This window comes from Triticum dicoccoides, chromosome 2A, assembly GCF_002162155.2.
Source record: "Triticum dicoccoides isolate Atlit2015 ecotype Zavitan chromosome 2A, WEW_v2.0, whole genome shotgun sequence".
NCBI lineage: Eukaryota > Viridiplantae > Streptophyta > Magnoliopsida > Poales > Poaceae > Triticum > Triticum dicoccoides.
In genome coordinates this window covers 644,545,759-644,567,346 of record NC_041382.1, presented here as the reverse complement: position 1 = coordinate 644,567,346, position 21,588 = coordinate 644,545,759, and positions in this window count along the sequence as shown.

The following is a 21,588-nucleotide window of genomic DNA, read 5'->3' as shown; positions in this document are numbered from 1 at the left end:
GAGGAGGACGACGAGGAGGAGGAGACGACGACCACCCACGCGACAACGAGCCGAGCGTCGCCTCCCTCGCCATCCCCCCTCCGCCCGCAGGACCCCTTCGTGCTGGTGTTGCCGGCCGTCCAGACCACCGGCGTCACCACCAACAACATCGATTTCACCTTATTCCTCTACTACTGTGACGCCGTCTCCGTCGGACCAAGGTACCATCTTCGATTTGCTCTTCTTCCCTCCCCTCCCCTCCCCTCCCCTCCCTCACGCCATTTGATTTTCCTTCCTCACGCAGGTTGCACGCACGCATCGGACGCCGCCGCGCCCCTCTGCATCGGCTGCCCCTCTGCCCTCTGCCGCAGCGGGGACAACAGGAAGCTGCCGTCGCACCCCTTTGCACCGGCTTCCCACGGTGCCTCCGTCCCGAAGCCGCAGCCCAAGTGCCCACTCCTCCACCCCTCCACGGTGAGACATGGGTTCAGGAGAACCTTGCAGTTGTTGTTTTTCTGCTAGCTAAAATTGATTTGTTCTCCCTGACACTATATAGGAAACCTATTTGTGCTGGCATCACGGTTCGAAAATTCTGAAATTGTTTGAACAACGGTGTGGTGACATTAGTCTATAACGCGTTTGACAATGGACACTACTTGAGCGTTGCCAGCTACATTTCTCTTAGGTGTTGTGTTGACACAGATGTGGTGGTTCTTGTAGTGAGTTGAACACTAGAGTTTTGTTATTCTGCTGAAAGTTTCAGTCCACCAGCAGAAAATAAATTTCTAATTTGACAATGATCGAATTCTGAATATGGCGACCCTAATGCGCTCGGACACTCTTCCTATAAGTTTCAGTCCATTTTTGTTAGCACCTATAGTTCTGAACATGGCGATGCTAATGTACCTATGCTTACTCAACTAAAAGCAGAAAACTGAAACAGAAGATGCTAATGCACCTATCATCTGAATAACATGTGAACAAAATTCAGGTTTTATACATGTCCATAACACTATAATTGACGAGTGTCTGCGTCTATTATAGAAATTCTGATAGTTTGTTAGATGTTCTAACACTGATGGTAAAAGGTGTTGCCTCCAATTTCAGACATTTGAGGACTTTCTAAGATTGCTTTTAAAATAATTGCATAGTGCATTGTTTGGGTTGGTTAAACCAGATGCTGATTCCATCGTGTTAAAGACAACTACTACAATCTGTAAATCGTTATCATTTGGACTGTAAAAAAGGTTAGAGAGAAAAGTTAATGAAGATCAGTCACATAAACCTAGTCAGATCACTCCCTCTCCAACACTGGCAATGCTCACTAGGTCTTGATAAATCTGGGTACTTGTTTGAGTTAAAAATAACAAAAGGGAATTCAGAAAGGAGATCAAAACATATAACATTGGATTCAGTTTAACCTCTTGTACCTCATGTACATGTGTGAATCAAGGAGCAGCAAGCACAGGAACAGCAAAATTCAGAGATGACAGAAAACCAAGGAACAAATTACACAGAACTATATGGAGCTAAAGTACAACTAATTAGATCAAGGCACTATTAAGAAAGATACCATAGTTCAGTAAAGTCATGAACATAAATACTGTAGAATTTAGGGACCACTTAGATACTGTAAATTCAGTTAGCAACAAGACAGACAGATTGCACTTAGATTTCAAGGGAAAATATGACTAGTCCACACTGCAAAACCTCTCGAGGATGTGGTGGGGGATCTTTGGACGCCTAACACTGATTTTTGTGATAGTACCCGAATATTACTAATGGTCTCTTTCTATAGATGCTGCATATGTAGAGTGTAATGAGATCTTAGTGTCATTTATGACACATATTAGACAGTGTGCAGCTTACCAGATGTATTGAACAAAATCATTTCTTTATTTTTGTTAAGTGGAACGAACACTATCATTTATCTGGTTTTATTATTTCCCATACCCACTTGGAACTGCAATTTCATTTATGTTGTTATAAGTTTGTTGCTGTCAGCATGAGTTAACTTGCTGTCATTTATCGAAATTCAGAATGTGCTGGACTATATGTTCATTGGTACTACTTGTGATGCTGCTGCTGTACTACTTGGGAATTTTGTCAACTTCTGATGTTGCTGTTGTACCCCGAGAGGCCCTTGAGTTTGCCGGAATGTCGATTAACTTCCGTTCCGGCAAATTCGGGTACTCCATATGTCCTATTTTCAGCAAAGGTCATGCTAAAATTTTCCGTTAATTTTGGCATGACTTTGCTAAAAATCGGACATATGGGGTACTTGCTACTAATGCATGGGCCGGGGTATCTTAGTACTTAATTAAGTAGGATCAACTGCCCCTTTATTCTTGCTGCATTAAACCATAGGTAGCAATAGAGCCAAGTGATTAGGCCCAACTTAGAATTCTCATCAGCATCGATAAACCCTAGATGATAAACCCAACATATGTGGCAATAGAGCCAAGTGATTAGTGCCAAGTGATTAGGCCCAACCTAGGGTGCCTCGGCATCGATAAACCCTAAATGATGAAAACTTAACTTTTAGGATGCCTCGGTGTCGACAAACCCTAAATGATGAGACCATGATCTTGTTCCTTGACAATAACCAACTTTTTGACCAAATTGTTTTCATATTTAGAGCAAAACATGGCCAACCACGATGAGGCCGCCGATTCGGGCGGCAAGCAATTCTGGGAGCTGTCCCAGGAGATGGAGGAACATACCTCACCGCTATGAGGATGCCGCGGAAGACACCGATCCTGACTACACAACCCTTAGTGGCGTCGGGGATGACACCACTGATGGTGCCGCCGAGGATGCCACCACTGATGATGGCGGTGCACACACAGATGGCAGCCAACCGAAAAAGCAAAGGAAGGACCAGCACCCGAATGTGCTCCGCACCCTCAAGGAGGAATTCACTCAAGTGGACTCCGACGGGCATCCAACGGAGCCCAAACATATAGTCAAGGGGTACTCGCTTCAGCTCGGGTGAATTCTTCGGAGCACCGTCTCGATCAACATCGAGAACCTTAGGCATAAGGACCACGGGAATTTGCGCAACCTCCTCTTCACGAAGCTGCATGAACGATACAAGTTCCCCGCCATATTTGAAAACACACGCCTCTCAGGGAATAAAGTGAACAGTGCCGCCCTCACGAGGATGAGCACGGCCCTGTCTACTTGGAGAAGCGTGGTGAAGAGAATGATTGATAAAGGTGATAGTTATGAGAAGATCAAGGCGAAATATCCTTTGATGAGCGAAGATGAGTACAAGGAGTTCAATATCAAGTGCGAGAGCAGCGCAACCTTCGAATCAAGTCAGTGGGGGAAAGAAATGCGGGAGTTGAACTTAGGAGAACACAAACTCGGTCCCAGCGGTTACGGAGTGGCGGAGCCTATATGGGACAAGGAGGACGCGAAGCGTGCCGAGCAAGGCCTACCGCCCCGCTTCGAGAAATACAGTGGTGACAAGCAGACCAGGAACTTTGTCAGGGCCCGGTACAAGGAGGACCCGACAACAAAGGAGCTTACCACGGATCCAAAGACCAGGGCGCTTGAGCTTGTTCTGGTAAGGAATACACCCCCGCGTAATTAGCTCCATATGGTTGCACTCTAATTAATCCCCAAAATTTCTAAATGGTTCAGGTTCCTTTCGCAGGACACTGAAAGCAGTAGCGCGGGGTCGTCTCAGAGCTCCCCTTTCGACACCCCTTTAAATAGGGTGTTGAATGTAATGAAAAACAAGGATAAGCTCACTAAGCTGACGTCAACTGGTCGTGTGGCCGGCAAAGGCTTGTCCACAAAATGGGGGTCATACTATACCGCTGGTGTGCGGAAGGAGAAAAAGACCAGCTCGGAAAGCCAGACACGCAAGGTTGAAGCACTCAAGGCACAAGTGGCGCGGATTCCGGAGCTTGTCCAAGAGTAAGGGGGCAACAACTGGGAACGAAGCTAAATGCCATGGTGCCTACGTTGATTCATGGGCTGACGACGTGGATTGCGGGCGGCCAATAGGGGCCTCCCCCGGTTCCCAGCTTCATGGCCAGCAACTCGCACAGCGCGCAGGTGGCGCCATTGGTGTCTCCGGCGGCGCCATTGGTGTCTCCGGCGGCGGCGCCATTGGTGTCTCCGACGGAGGCGGTATTCATGTCTCCGGCGCCGGCACGGGCATTGGAGCTTAATGCACCCGGGTGTACGCCGGCCGGCACCTCGCTAGCAAGCGCCCCCTCCGTCAGTTGCACGCCCGCAGTTGGCGGTGCCTCGACATTAGCCGAGCTCGACGGCATCACGGTAACTAAGCCTCTAGGCCGATGACTTCATCTCCTTGCCTTTGACTGGGCATCCCTGACGCCCTGTACATGTTTTCGCAGGGCGCCGCCGACGTTCCTTGCACTCTTTTGCACTTCGTGGGCGCCGAGTTGGTCGATGTCGCCAAGGGCAGAATCGTTCAAACGGGCAACCCCATGTTCCACGGCAATCTGATGCCACCCACAGTGTATAGGGTTGAAGTGGTTCGGGTGCTGCCAGGCTGCGACGAGATGTTACCTCCGATTCGACCCGCTGGGGCCGACGAAGAAGATGAGATGACCCTCAGCGCCTGCCTTAACTGGCCCCTGCTTTGGCCGAAGAGCCAGATTCGTTTGGGGGCGGGGGACACCACCCCATAGACAAGACCGCCGGTCGTGTCGGCGCCAAGCCATGGCAAGAATGCCGCAACACTACCAGACCTGCCGGACATCCCTGTGCCGGACATCCCTATGGCACAGGATACGGACATCCCTATGGCACAGGATTCGGACGACGACGACAACAACGACGGTACATTAACCAATGTCGATAAGTACTTTGCCGAACATGGGTACGCTAACGAGTTCTGCGGGCCTCTTTCTCAAGAACCCAACCAAGACGACCGCAATCTAGCTGGTACAGCAGAGAAATCCAATTGCAACAGGCATTGTCTGGCGTTCAGTTCTCAGGAAACGCCTCTAGCTCCCGCCTTCACCGAGCCTCAGATAGCTGAGGTACGAAATATTATCATCCCCAACACACTCAAGAAGGCGGTCTGTGAGCAGAGCTCGGTCCCATTACAGGAGATCAAGAAGAAGGGACGGAAATGAAAGACTAACAAGGGCGCCGGTGCGAGCCAGCCGGCACCGAGTTCGATCCGTGCTCAGGACGGGCCACCTTCACCTAAGGATATCTCGAGGAGGGTGCATGTGGTGGGTAGGGCGATGCTACCGCCAAATATGCTCAATGCTGCAATCGGTGCTATGCGGAGTCTGCACGACAGTGTTCTTTCTTTGGAGAAGCAGCGTCTCAGAGAGAATGACGTGGCATACCCAGTTTTCGTGGCCAAGGTGCCAGAGGGCAAGGGCTTTGTGGATGGCGACATCGGGGGTACGATCGTCCTGCGGTTTGATGACATCTTTGTTATGTTTAACCTCCATCCGTTGCACTACACCTTCGTTCGGCTGTTTTCGCTGAGTATGGAGATGCGGATCATTAGAGACAAGACCCCGGACATCATGATAGTCGACCCCTTCTACATGCGTGCCAAGCACTTGAGCAGCGCTGGGGACCGCAAAGTTGCGAGTTCACCGAGTAAGTCATCCCTTAACCGCCCCGTAACATATGATTTCTTAGATTTCGATCGTTCTTTTTTTCTAACATTCCATGTTCTGTGCAGTGACACACATTGCACACTCATCCTCTTAAGCCCGAAATATTCCATGGCCACGTATTTCGACCCGAACCGTAACTCCAAGATAGACTACACAAATGTCAAGAAAGTTCTTGACGATGTTCTCCCCGGCTACGCCAAATTTGGAGGCACCTTCACCAGGGCAGTTCGTAAGTACGGCAAGCACACCTTCTCACACAATACGAAGTTCTGCTGCGTCAAGCAGCCGCCTGGCGGTCAGAAGGATGCCTACTACGCCCTCCATCACATGCGGGCCATCGTAAGGGACCATCATCACCTTATGCTACCAGATAATCTCAAAGATTAGGCCGCGAATTTAGCGGCAATCCAGGACGCGGACCTCAGACAAGAATTCTTTCGTATCCAGTCGGAGTTTGCAGACATCATCCATCAAGATGTCCTTCGTACCTTGGGGCAGTTCTACCTCAGATATCAACCGTCCAACAATGAGATAAATGGAACGCTACAAATGCAGGGTGACAATGACCTCGATTTCATGACCATCACGACAGACGGCGGCTTCATCCACGCTCCTGTCCGATGAGTCGAGACGAAAGTAGTGATGTGTAGTTCTGAAACATTGATTGGCTCATGTTGTAATTAAACTTTAATGAATTCGATGTCTGTTTGGTTTGGACAGTTGTTCAACTTAGATGTAAACGATGCTATTTATTAGTAGGACCATGAATCGTGCTATTAATGTCTTGCTTTTCTCTTTCGATACTTTTGTTGCATACTTACATATTGCTTATGTATTGTCTGTTATTTGGCTTGTGCATAGAGATGCCGCCGTATGTCGTGTACAAGGGTAAGGTTCCCGGAGTCTACAACGACTTGGAGGAGTGTCGGAGACAGGTTCACCGTTTTAGCGGTAACAGTTACAAAGGGTACACCACTAGGGCGGAGGCCGAATCTAGATACGCCCGCTATCTAGTGGGAGAGAGGAGGGAGCGTTGGAGGAACCGGATGAAGACCAGTTTGATCGCGATGATGCTCATCGTGATGACCGCAGCTCTCTTTTATGTGATGGTAGTTTAGATGATCGATATCGACTTGTAATGTGAAGACAAACTCGATACTCATGGTCTTGAGACTTGTAATGTTTTATCGTTGTTCGGTCTTTTGAATTCGGAGACTAATATGATGAATTGTATTCGGAGACTAATCTTCTATTGTATTCGATGAATCTGCTGTTGTTGTGTGCTGCTGTCTATATTCTATCCAATAATATATTTTGTAACCTGTGCAAAAATCAGAAAAGTAAAAAAAACAAATATTCATACTAACGGCGCATCACCACAAGGTGCGCCATTAGTATGCCAAAGGATACTAATTGCGCATCAAGGCAGAGTGCGCCATTAGTACGACAAAGCAGATGGTTACATATGGCCCCCCGGGAGGCATACTAATGGCGCATGGTGTTACATACTAATGGCGCACTACCTGGTGCGCCATTAGTATACCAGATACTAATGGCGCACCAGTGGTGCGCCATTAGTAAAAAATACTACTGGTGTGGTACTAATGGTGCATCGGTAGTGCGCCATTAGTAGGCAAAACCGGTGCGCCATTAGTAGGCCTTTTCCTAGTAGTGCCGTTTCGTGGACTATTACTCACCGTTTTGGGGTCCCAAAGCAATTTCTATGGTTGTCGAACCCCAAGATGTGCTTACGTGTTGGTCGTCAAGACTTGCAGTTTGGGCCGATTTTGGCCCATTTCTTGGACTATTACTCAGTTTTGGGGTCCCGAAGTGATTTGCACGATTGACGAACCCCGGGGTGCGTTCACGTGTCGTCATCAACACTCACAATTTTGGCCAATTCTGGTCCGTTTTGTCGACTATTACTCACTGTTTTGGGGTGCCAGAGCGATTTCCATGATTGACGATCCCGGGGCTGCGTTTATGTGTCCGTCGTCAACACTCACAATTTTGGCCTATTCTGACCCGTTACGTGGACTATTACTCACTGATTTGGGGTCCAATAGTGATTTCCATAGTTGTTGAACCCCAAGGTGCGCTTACGTGTCGGTCATCAACACTCACAGTTTTTGCCGATTCTGGCCCGTTTTGTGGACTATCACTCACTGCTTTGGGGTCCCGGAGTGATTTCCATGATTGGCGAACCCTGGGGTGCGTTTACGTGTCGGTCATCAACACTTGCAGTTTTTGTCCATTCTGACCCGTTTCATGGACAATTATTCACCTTTTTTGGCGTCCCAAAGCAATTTCCATGGTTGTCGAACCCCAAGGTGTGCTTACGTGTTGGTCATCAAGACTTGCAGTTTGGGCCAATTCTGGCCCATTTCTTGGACTACTACTCAGTTTTGGGGTCCCGAAGTGATTTGCACGATTGACGAACCTCGTGGTCCGTTTACGTGTCGGCCACGTTTTGTGGACTATTACTCAACGTTTTTGGATCCCAGAGCGATTTCCACCATTGACTATCCCCGGGGTGCGTTTACGTGTCCGTCGTCAGCACTCACAATTTTGGCCAATTCAGACCCGTTATGTGGACTATTACACACCGTTTTGGGGTCCCGAAGCAATTTCCATAGTTGTTGAACCCCAATGTGCGCTTACGTGTCGGTCATCAACACTTGCAGTTTTGGCCGATTCTGGCCCATTTCGTGGACTATCACTCACTACTTTGGGGTCCCGGAGTGATTTCCATGATTGACCAACCCTGGGGTGCGTTTACGTGTCAGTCATCAACACTCGCGGTTTTTGCCGATTCTGACCCGTTTTGTAGACTATTACTCACCGTTTTGGGGTCACAAAGCGATTTCCATGGTTGTCGAACCCTAAGGTGTGCTTACGTGTTGGTCGTCAAGACTCGCAGTTTGCGCCGATTCTTGCCCGTTTCTTGGACTATTACTCAGTTTTGGGATCCCGAAGTGATTTCCACGATTGACGAACCCCGGAGTGCGTTTATGTGTCGTCATCAACACTCAAAATTTTGGCCAATTCTGGTCCGTTTTGTGGACTATTACTCACCGTTTTGGGGTCCTTGAGCGATTTCCACGATTAACTATCCCCGGGGAGCGTTTATGTGTCCGTCATCAGCACTCACAATTTTGGCCAATTCTGACCTGTTTCGTGGACTATTACTCATCGTTTTGGGCTCCCGAAGCGATTTCCATAGTTGTTGAACCCCAATGTGCGCTTACTTGTCCATCATCAACACTCGCAGTTTTGGTCGATTCTTGCCCGTTTTGTGGACTATCACTCACAGCTTCGGTGTCCCGGAGTGATTTCCACGATTGACGAACCCAGTGGTGCGTTTACATCTTAGTCATCAACACATGGTTTTTGTCGATTCTGACCCATTTTGTGGACTATTACTCACCGTTTTAGGGTCCCAAATCGATTTCGATTGTTGTCGAACCCCAAGGTGTGCTTACGTGTTGGTTGTCAAAACTCGAAGTTTGGGCCAATTCTGGCCCGTTTCTTGGACAATTACTCAGTTTTGGGGTCCCGAATTGATTTCCACGATTGATGAACCTCGGGGTGCATTTACGTGTCGGCCATCAACACTCACAATTTCTGCCAATTCTTTTCCATTTTGCGGACTATTACCCATCGTTTTGGGGTCCTTGAGCGATTTCCACGATTGACTATCCCCGGGGTGCGTTTACGTGTCCGTCGTCAGCACTCACAATTTTGGCCAATTCTGACCCGTTTCGGGGACTATTACTCAATGTTTTGGGGTCCCGAAGCAATTTCCATAGTTGTTGAACCACAATGTGTGCTTACGTGTCGATCATCAAGACTCGCAGTTTTGGCTGATTTTGGCCCGTTTCTTGGACTAATACTCAGTTTAAGGGTCCCGAAGTGATTTGCACGATTTATAAAAACCCGGGGTGCGTTTACGTGTCATCATCAATACTCACAATTTTGGCCAATTCTGGTCCGTTTTGTCAACTATTACTCACCGTTTTGGGGTCCCAGAGCGATTTCCACGATTGACGATCCCGGGGGTGCGTTTACGTGTCCATCGTCAACACTCACAATTTTGGCCAATTCTGACCCGTTTCGTGGACTATTACTCACCGATTTGGGGTCCCAAAGCAATTTCCATGGTTGTCGAACCCCAAGGTGTGCTTACGTGTTGGTCGTCAAAACTCGCAGTTTGGGCCGATTCTGGCCCATTTCTTGGACTACTACTCAGTTTTGGGGTCCCGAAGTGATTTCCACGATTGATGAACTCTGGGGTCCGTTTACGTGTCGGCCACCAACACTCACAATTTTGGCCAATTCTAGACCGTTTTGTGGACTATTTCTTACCGTTTTGGGGTCCCAGAGCGGTTTCCGCGATTGACTATCCCCTCGATGTGTTTACGTTTTCGTCTCAGCTCTCACAATTTTGGCCAATTATGACCCGTTTCGTGGACTATTACACACCGTTTTGTGCTCCCGAAGCGATTTCCATAGTTGTTGAACCCCAATGTGCGCTTACATGTCCATCATCAACACTCGCAGTTTTGGCCGATTCTGGCCCGTTTTGGGGTCCCGGAGTGATTTCCACGATTGACGAACCCTGGGGTGTGTTTACGTGTTGGTCATCAACACGTTGTTTATGTCGATTCTGACCCATTTTGAGGACTATTACTCACCGTTTTGGGGTCCCAAAGCGATTTTCACGGTGGTCGAACACCAGCGTGTGATTACGTGTTAGTCGTCAAGACTCGTGGTTTGGGCCGATTCTGACCCGTTTCTTGGACTATTACTCAGTTTTGGGGCCCCGAAGTGATTTCAACGATTGACGAACCCCGGGGTGCGTTTACGTGTCGTCATCAACACTCACAACTTTGGCCAATTCTGGTCCGTTTTGTCTACTATTACTCACTGTTTTGGGGTCCCAAAGCGATTTCCATGATTAACTATCCCTAGCATGCGTTTACGTGTCCGTCGTCAGCACTCACAATTTTGGTCAATTCTGGCCCGTTTCGGGGACTATCACTCACTGTTTTGCGGTCCCAGACTGATTTCCATGATTGACAAACCCCAGAGTGCGTTTACGTGTTGGTCATCAACACGTGGTTTTTGTCGATTCTGACCCGTTTTGTGGACTATTACTCACCGTTTTGGGGTCCGAAAGCGACTTCTATGGTTGTTGAACCCCAAGGTGTGCTTACGTGTTGGTCATCAAGACTCGCAGTTTGGGCCAATTTTTGGGTCCCGAAGTGATTTGCACGATTGACGAACCTCGGGGTGTGTTCACGTGTCGTCATCAACACTCACAATTTTGGCCAATTCTGGTCCATTTTGTCGACTATTACTCACCGTTTTGGGGTGCCAGAGCGATTTCCACGATTGACGATCCCGGGGGTGTGTTTACGTGTCTGTCGTCAACAATCAGAATTTTGGCCAATTCTCACCTGTTTCGTGGACTATTACTCACTGATTTGGGGTCCCAAAGCGATTTCCATAGTTTTTGAACCCGAAGGTGTGCTTACGTGTCAGTCATCAACACTCGTAGTTTTGGGCGATTCTGGCCCATTTCGTGGACTATCACTCACTGCTTTGGGGTCCCGGAGTGATTTCCATGATTGACGAACCCTGGGGTGCGTTTCGTGTTGGTCATCAACACTCACGGTTTTTGTCGATTCTAACCCGTTTCGTGGACTTATTACTCACCGTTTTGGGGTCCCAATGCGATTTCCATGGTTGTCGAACCCCATGGTGTGCTTACGTGTTGGTCGTCAACACTCGCAGTTTGGGCCGATTCTGGCCCGTTTCTTGGACTATTACTCAGTTTTGGGGTCCCAAAGTGATTTGCACGATTGACGAACCCACGGGGTGCATTTACGTGTCGTCATCAACACTCACAATTTTGGCCAATTCTGGTCCGTTTTGTCGACTATTACTCACCGTTTTGAGGTCCCAAAGCGATTTCCATTGTTTTCGAACCCCAAGGTCTGCTTACATGTTGGTTGTCAAGACTCGCAGTTTGGGCCAATTCTAGCCCGTTTCTTGGACTATTACTCAGTTTTGGGTCCCGAAGTGATTTCCGCGATTGACGAACCCCGGGGTGCGTTTACGTGTCGTCATCAACACTCACAATTTTGGCCAATTCTAGTCCGTTTTGTCAACTATTACTCACCATTTTGAGGTCCCACAGCGATTTCCAGGATTGACTATCTCCGGGGTGCTTTTATGTGTCCGTCGTCAGCACTTACAATCTTGGCCAATTCTGGCCCGTTTCCTGGACTATCACTCACTGTTTTGGGGTCCTGGAGTGATTTCCACGATTGACGAACCCAGGGTGCGTTTACGTGTTGGTCATCAACAAGCTGTTTTTGTTGATTATGACTCGTTTCGTGGACTATTACTCGCTGTTTTGGGGTCCCAAAGCGATTTCTATGGTTGTCGAACCACAAGGTGTGCTTACGTGTTGGTCGTTAAGACTCGCAGTTTGGGCCGATTCTGGCCCGTTTCTTGGACTATTACTCGGTTCTGGGGTCCCGAAGTTGATTTGCACAATTGACGAACCCCGGGGTGCATTCACGTGTTGTCATCAACACTCATAATTTTGGCCAATTCGAACCCGTTCCATGGATTACTACACACCGATTTGGGGTCCCAAAGCGATTTCCAAAGTTGTTGAACCCCAAGGTGCGCTTACATGTCGATCATCAACACTCGTAGTTTTGGCCGATTCTGGCCCGTTTCGTGGACTATCACTCACTGCTTTGCAGTCCCGGAGTGATTTCCACGATTGATGAACCCTGGGGTGCGTTTACGTGTCGGTCATCAACACTCATGGTTTTTGTCGATTCTGACCCGTTTTGTGGACTATTACTCACCGTTTTGGGGTCCCAAAGCGATTTCCATGGTTGTCGAACCCCAAGCTGTGCCTACGTGTTGGTCGTCAAGAGTCGCAGTTTGGGCCGATTCTGGCCCGTTTCTTGGACTACAACTCAGTTTTGGGGTACCGAAGTGATTTCCACGATTGACGAACCCCGGGGTCCGCTTACATGTCGGCCATCAACACTCACAATTTATGCCAATTCTGGTCCGTTTTGTGGACTCTTACTCACCGTTTTGGGGTCCCAGAGCGATTTCCACGATTGACTATCCCCGGGGTGCGTTTACGTGTCCGTAATCAGCACTCACAATTTTGGCCAATTCTGACCCGTTTCGTGGACTATCACTCACTGCTTTTGGGTCCCGGAGTTATTTCCACGATTGACCAACCCTGAGGTGCATTTACGTGTCGGTTATCAACACTCGCAGTTTTTGTCGATTCTGACCCGTTTCGTGGACTTATTACTCACCGTTTGGGGTCCCAAAGTGATTTCTATGGTTGTCGAACCCCAAGGTGTGCTTACATGTTGGTCGTCAAGACTCGCAGCTTGGGCCAATTCTGGCCAGTTTCTTGGACTATTACTTAGTTTTAGGGTCCCGAAGTGATTTGCACGATTGACGAACCCCGTGGTGCATTTACGTGTCGTCATCAACACTCACAATTTTGGCCAATTCTGGTTCATTTTGTTGACTATTACTCGTCGTTTTGGGATCCTAGAATGATTTCCACGATTGACGATCCCGGGGGTGCGTTTACGTGTCCATCGTCAACAATCACAATTTTGGCCAATTCTGACCCGTTTCATGGACTATTACTCACCGATTGGGGTCCCAAAGTGATTTCCATAGTTGTTGAACCCGAAGGTGCGCTTATGTGTCGGTCATCAACACTCAAAGTTTTGGCCGATTCTGGCCCATTTCTTGGACTATTACTCAATTTTGGGGTCCCAAAGTGATTTGCACGATTGACTAACCCACTGGGTGCGTTTACGTGTCGCGATCAACACTCACAATTTTGGCCAATTCCGGTCCGTTTTGTCGACTATTACTCACTGGTTTGAGGTCCCAAAGCAATTTCCATTGTTTTCAAACCCCAAGGTCTGCTTACAAGTTGGTTGTCAAGACTCGCAGTTTGGGCCGATTCTGGCCTGTTTCTTGGACTATTACTCAGTTTTGGCGTCCCGAAGTGATTTCCACGATTGACGAACCCCGGGGTGCGTTCACGTGTCGTCATCAACACTCACAATTTTGGTCAATTCTGGTCCATTTTTTCGACTATTACTTGCCGTTTTAGGGTGCGAGTGTGATTTCCATGATTGACAATCTCGGGGGTGCGTTTACGTGTCCGTCGTCAACACTCACAATTTTGGCCAATTCTGACCCGTTTCGTGGACTATTACACACCGATTTGGGGTCCCAAAGCGATTTCCAAAGTTGTTGAACCCCAAGGTGCGCTTACATGTCGGTCATCAACACTCGCAGTTTTGGCCGATTCTAGCCCGTTTTGTGGACTATCACTCACTGCTTTGCGGTCCCGGAGTGATTTCTACGATTGACGAACCCTGGGGTGCGTTTATGTGTCGTTCATCAACACTCGCGGTTTTTGTCGATTCAGACCCGTTTGGTGGACTATTACTCACCATTTTGGGGTCCCAAAGCGATTTCCATGCTTGTCGATCCCCAAGCTGTGCATACGTGTTGGTCGTCAAGAGTCGCAGTTTGGGCCGATTCTGGCCCGTTTCTTGGACTACTACTTAGTTTTGGGGTCCCAAAGTGATTTCCACGATTGACGAACCCCGGGGTCCGTTTACGTGTCGGCCATCAACACTCACAATTTTGGCCAATTCTGGTCTGTTTTGTGGACTATTACTCACCGTCTTGGGGTCCCAGAACGATTTCTACGACTGACTATCCCCGGGGTGCGTTTACGTGTCCGTCGTTAGCACTCACAATTTTGGCCAATTCTGACCCGTTTCATGGACTATTACACACCGTTTTGGGGTCCCGAAGCGGTTTCCATAGTTGTTGAACCCCAATGTGCGCTTATGTGTCCATAATCAACACTCACTGTTTTTGCCGATTTTGGCCCGTTTCGTGGACTATCACTCACTGCTTTGGGGTCCCGGAGTGATTTCCACGATTGACCAACCCTGGGGTGCGTTTACGTGTTGGTCATCAACACACGGTTTATGTCGATTCTGACCCGTTTCGCGGACTATTACTCACCGTTTTGGGGTCCCAAAGCGATTTCCATGGTTGTCGAACCCCAAGATGTGCTTAGTTGTTGGTCATCAAGACTCGCAGTTTGCGCCGATTCTGGCCCGTTTCTTGAAATATTACTAATTTTGGGGTCCCGAAGTGATTTCCACGATTGACGAACCCCGGGGTGTGTTTACGTGTCGTTATCAATACTCACAATTTTGGCCAATTCTGAACCATTTTGTCGACTATTACTCACCATTTTGAGGTCCCACAGCGATTTCCATGATTGACTATCTCCAGGTTGCTTTAACGTGTCCGTCGTCAGCACTCACAATTTTGGCCAATTATGGCATGTTTCATGGACTATCGCTCACTGTTTTGGGGTCCTGGAGTGATTTCCACGATTGACGAACCCCGGGGTGCGTTTACGTGTTGGTCATTAACACGCGGTTTTTGTCGATTATGACTCGTTTCGTGGACTATTACTCACTGTTTTGGGGTCCCAAAGCGATTTCTATGGTTGTCGAACCCTAAGGTGTGCTTACGTGTTGGTCGTCAAGACTCGCAGTTTGGGCCGATTCTGGCCCGTTTCTTGGACTATTACTCAGTTTTGGGGTCCCGAAGTGATTTGCGCGATTGAGGAACCCCGGGGTGCGTTCACGTGTCATCATCAACACTCACAATTTTGGCAAATTCTGGTCCGTTTTGTCGACTATTACTCACCGTTTTGGGGTTTCAGAGCGATTTCCGTGATTGATGATCCTGGGGGTGCGTTTACATGTCCGTCGTCAACACTCATAGTTTTGGCCAATTCTGACCCGTTTCGTGGACTATTACTCACCAACTTGGGGTCCCAAACAGATTTCCGTAGTTGTTGAACCCCAAGTTGCACTTACGTGTCGGACATCAATACTCGTAGTTTTGGCCGATTCTTACCCGTTTCGTGGACTATTACTCACTGCTTTGGGGTTCCGGGAGTGATTTCCACGATTGACGAACCCTGGGGTGTGTTTACGTGTCGGTCATCAACACTCGCGGTTTTTGTCGATTCTGGCCCGTTTCATGGACTATTACTCACCGTTTTGGGGTCCCAAAGCGATTTCCATGGTTGATGAACCCCAAGGTGTGCTTACGTGTTGGTCGTCAAGACTCACAGTTTGGGCCGATTCTGGCTCGTTTCTTTGACTACTACTTAGTTTTGGGGTCCCAAAGTGATTTCCACGATTAACAAACCCCGGGGTCCGTTTACGTGTCATCCATCAACACTCACAATTTTGGCAAAGTCTGGTCCATTTTGTGGACTATTACTCACCATTTTGGGGTCCCAAAGCGATTTCCACGATTGACTATCCTCGGGGTGCGTTTATGTGACCGTCGTCAGCACTCACAATTTTGGCCAATTCTGACCCATTTCATGGACTATTACACATCGTTTTGGGGTCCCGAAGCGATTTCCATAGTGTTGAACCCAAATGTGTGCTTACGTGCCCATCATCAATACTCGTAGTTTTGGCCGATGCTCGCCCGTTTCATGGACTACCACTCACTGCTTTGGGGTCCCGGAGTGATTTCCATGATTCACCAACCCTGGGGTGCGTTTATGTGTTGGTCCTCAACACGCGGTTTATGTCGATTCTGACCCATTTCGTGGACTATTACTCACCGTTTTGGGGTCCCAAAGCGATTTCCATGGTTGTCAAACCCCAAGATGTGCTTACGTGTTGGTCGTCAAGACTCGCAGTTTGCGCCGTTTTTTGCTTGTTTCTTGGACAATTACTCAGTTTCGGGGTCCCGAAGTGATTTCCACGATTGACGAACCCCGGGGTGCGTTTACGTCTCACAGTTTTGGCCAATTCTGATCCATTTTGTCGACTATTCTCACCGTTTTGAGGTCCCACAGCGATTTCCATGATTGACTATCTTTGGGGTGCTTTTCCGTGTTCGTCGTCACCACTCACAATTTTGGCCAATTCTGGCCCGTTTCGTGGACTATCACTCACTGTTTGGGGGTCCTGGAGTGATTTCCACGATTGACGAACCCCGGGGTGCGCTTACGTGTTGGTCATCAACACGCGGTTTGTGTTGATTATGACTCGTTTAGTGGACTATTACTCACCGTTTTGGGGTCCCAAAGTGATTTTTATGGTTGTCGTACCCCAAGGTGTGCTTACGTGTTGGTCGTAAAGACTCGCAGTTTGGGCCGATTCGGGCCCGTTTCTTGGACTATTGCTCAGTTTTGGGGTCCCGAAGTGATTTGCACGATTGACGAACCCCGGGGTGCGTTCACGTGTCGTCATCAACACTCACAATTTTGGCCAATTCTGGTCCGTTTTGTCGACTATTACTCATCGTTTTGGGGTGCCAGAGCGATTTCCATGATTGACGATCCTGGGGGTGTGTTTACGTGTCTGTCGTCAACAATCACAATTTTGGCCAATTATGACCCGTTTCGTGGACTATTACTCACCGATTTGGGGTCCCAAAGCGATTTCCTTAGTTGTTGAACCCCAAGGTGCGCTTACGTGACGGTCATCAATAGTCGTAGTTTTGGCCGATTCTGGCCTGTTTCGTGGACTATCACTCACTCTTTTGGGTCCTGGAGTGATTTCCACGATTGACAAACCCTGGGATGCTTTACGTGTCGGTCATCAACACTCACGGTTTTTGTCGATTCTGACCCGTTTCATGGACTATTACTCACCGTTTTGGGGTCCCAAAGTGATTTCCGTGGTTGTCAAACCCCAAGGTGTGCTTACGTGTTGGTCGTCAAGACTCGCAGTTTGGGTCAATTCTGGCCCGTTTCTTGGACTACTACTCAGTTTTGGGGTCCCGAAGTGATTTCCACGATTGACGAACCCCGGGGTCCGTTTAGGTGTCGGCCATCAACACTCACAATTTTGGCCAACACTCACCGCTTTGGGGTCCCAGAGTGATTTCCATGATTGACTATCCCCGGGGTGCGTTTACGTGTCTGTCGTGAGCACTCACAATTTTGGCCAATTCTGACCCGTTTCGTGGACTATCGCTCACTGTTTTGGGGTCCTGGAGTGATTTCTATGATTGAAGAACCCCGGGATGCGTTTACGTGTTGGTCATCAACACTCGGTTTTTGTTGATTTTGACTCGTTTTGTGGATTACTCACTGTTTTGGGGTCCCAAAGCGATTTCTATGGTTGTCGAACCCCAAGGTGTACTTACGTGTTGGTCGTCAATACTCGCAAATTGGGCCAATTCTGGCCCGTTTCTTTGACTAATACTCAGTTTTTGGGGTCCCGAAGTGGTTTGCACGATTGACGAACCCCGGGGTGTGTTCACGTGTCATCATCAACACTCACAATTTTGGCCAATTCTGGTCCGTTTTGTCGACTATTACTCACCGTTTTGGGGTGCTAGAGTGATTTCCATGATTGATGATCCCGGGGGTGCATTTACTTGTCTGTCGTCAGCACTCACAATTTTGGCCAATTCTGACCCGTTTCGTGGGCTATTACTCACCGATTTGGGGTCCCAAAGCGATTTTTATAGTTGTTGAACCCAAAGGTGCACTTATGTGTCGGTCATCAACACTCGTAGTTTTGGCCGATTCTGGCCCCTTTCATGGACAATCACTCACTTCTTTGGGGTTCCGGAGTGATTTCCACGATTGACGAACCCTGGGGTTCGTTTACGTGTTGGTCAACAACACGCGGTTTTTGTCGATTCTGACCCATTTCGTGGACTATTACTCACTGTTTTGGGGTCCCAAAGCGATTTCCGTGGTTGTCGAACCCCAAGGTGTGCTTACGTGTTGGTCATCAAGACTCGCGGTTTGGGCCGATTCTGACCCGTTTCTGAAGGAAATATGCCCTAGAGGCAATAATAAAGTTATTATTTATTTCCTCAAATCATGGTAAATGTTTCTTATTCATGCTAGAATTGTATTAACCGGAAACATGATACATGTGTGAATACATAGACAAACATATAGTCACTAGTATGCCTCTACTTGACTAGCTCATTAATCAAAGATGGTTATGTTTCCTAACCATAGACATGTGTTTTCATTTGATTAATGGGATCACATCATTAGAAGAATGATGTGATTGACATGACCCATTCCGTTAGCCTAGCACTTGATCGTTTAGTATACTGCTATTGCTTTCTTCATGACTTATACATGTTCCTGTAACTATGAGAATTATGCAACTCCCGTTTACCGGAGGAACACTTTGAGTACTACCAAACGTCACAACGTAACTGGGTGATTATAAAGGAGTACTACAGGTGTCTCCGAAGGTACATGTTGAGTTGGCGTATTTCGAGATTAGGTTTTGTCACTCCGATTATCGGAGAGGTATCTCTGGGCCCTCTCGGTAATGCACATCATTATAAGCCTTGCAAGCAATGTGACCAAATGAGTTGGTTACGGGATGATGCATTACGGAACGAGTAAAGAGACTTGCCGGTAACGAGATTGAACTAGGTATTGGATACCGACGATCAAATCTCGGGCAAGTAACATACCGATGACAAAGGGAACAACGTATGTTGTTATGCGGTTTGACCGATAAAGATCTTCGTAGAATATGTAGGAACCAATATGGGCATCCAGGTTCCGCTATTGGTTATTGACCGAGAATAGTTCTAGGTCATGTCTACATAGTTCTCGAACCCGTAGGGTCCGCACGCTTAATGTTACGATGACAGTTTTATTATGAGTTTATAAGTTTTGATGTACCGAAGTTTGTTCGGAGTCCCGGATGTGATCACGGACGTAACGAGGATTCTCGAAATGGTCGAGACATAAAGATCGATATATTGGAAGCCTATATTTGGACATCGGAATCGTTCCGGGTGAAATCGGCATCTTACTGGAGTACCGAGAGGTTACCGGAACCCCCCGGGGGGTTATTGGGCCTACATGGGCCTCGAGGGAGAAGAGGGAAGGAGGCAGGAGGGGGCCGCGCGCCCCTCCCCTTCCTAGTCCGAATAGGACAAGGGAAGGGGGGCGGTGCCCCCCCCCCCCTTTCCTTCTCCTCTTCCTTCTCTTTCCCCCCTTCTCCTATTCCAACTAGGAAAGAAGGGAGTCCTAGGGAGTAGGACTCCCCCCTTGGCGCGCCCTCCTTGGCCGGCCGCCTCCTCCCCCTTGGCTCCTTTATATACGGGGGCGGGGGGCACCCCATAGACACACAAGTTGATCTAAGGATCGTTCCTTAGCCGTGTGCGGTGCCCCCTTCCACCATATTCCACCTTGGTCATATCGTCGCGGAGTTTATGCGAAGCCCTGCGCCGGTAGAGCATCATTATCGTCACCACGCCGTCGTGCTGACGGAACTCATCCCCAAAGCTTTGCTGGATCGGAGCCTGGGGATCGTCATCGAGCTGAACGTGTGCTGAACTCGGAGGTGCCGTATGTTCGGTACTTGGATCGGTCGGATCGTGAAGACGTACGACTACATCAACCGCGTTGTCATAACTCTTCCGCTTACGGTCTACGAGGGTACGTGGACAACACTCTCCCCTCTCGTTGCTATGCCATCACCATGATCTTGCGTGTACATAGGAAATTTTTTGAAATTACTACGTTCCCCAACAGTGGCATCTGAGCCTAGGTTTTATGCGTTGATGTTATATGCACGAGTAGAACACAAGTGAGTTGTGGGCGATACAAGTCATAGTGCTTACCAGCATGTCATACTTTGGTTCGGCGGTATTGTGAGATGAAGCGGCCCAGACCGACATTACGCGTACGCTTACGCGAGACTGGTTTCACTGTTACGAGCACTCGTGCTTAAAGGTGGCTGGCGGGTGTCTGTCTCTCTCACTTTAGCTGAATCGAGTGTGGCTACGCCCGGTCCTTGCGAAGGTTAAAACAGCACTAACTTGACGAACTATCGTTGTGGTTTTGATGCGTAGGTAAGAACGGTTCTTGCTAAGCCCGTAGCAGCCACGTAAATTTGTAACAACAAAGTAGAGGACGTCTAACTTGTTTTTGCAGGGCATGTTGTGATGTCATATGGTCAAGACGTGATGCTATATTTTATTGTATGAGATGATCATGTTTTGTAACCGAAGTTATCGGCAACTGGCAGGAGCCATATGGTTGTCGCTTTATTGTATGAAATGCAAATGCCCTGTAATTGCTTTACTTTATCACTAAGCGGTAGCGATAGTCGTAGAAGCAATAGATGGCATAACGACAACGATGCTACGATGGAGATCAAGGTGTCGCGCCGGTGACGATGGTGATCATGACGGTGCTTCGAAGATGGAGATCACAAGCACAAGATGATGATGGCCATATCATATCACTTATATTGATTGCATGTGATGTTTATCCTTTATGCATCTTATCTTGCTTTGATTAACGGTAGCATTTTAAGATGATCTCTGACTTAATAATCAAGAAAGTGTTCTCCCTGAGTATGCACCATTGCGAAAGTTCTTCGTGCTGAGACACCACGTGATGATCGGGTGTGATAGGCTCTACGTTCAAATACAACGGGTGCAAAACAGTTGCACACGCGGAATACTCAGGTCATACTTGACGAGCCTAGCATATACAGATATGGCCTCAGAACACGGAGACCGAAAGGTCGAACGTGAATCATATAGTAGATATGATCAACATAGTGATGTTCACCATTGAAACTACTCCATCTCACGTGATGATCGGACATGGTTTAGTTGATTTGGATCACGTGATCACTTAGATGACTAGAGAGATGTCTGTCTAAGTGGGAGTTCTTAAGTAATATGATTAATTGAACTTAAATTTATCATGAACTTAGTACCTGATAGTATTTTGCTTGTCTATGTTTGTTTGTAGATAGATGGCTCGTGCTGTTGTTCCGTTGAATTTTAATGCGTTCCTTGAGAAAGTAAAGTTGAAAGATGATGGTAGCAATTACACGGA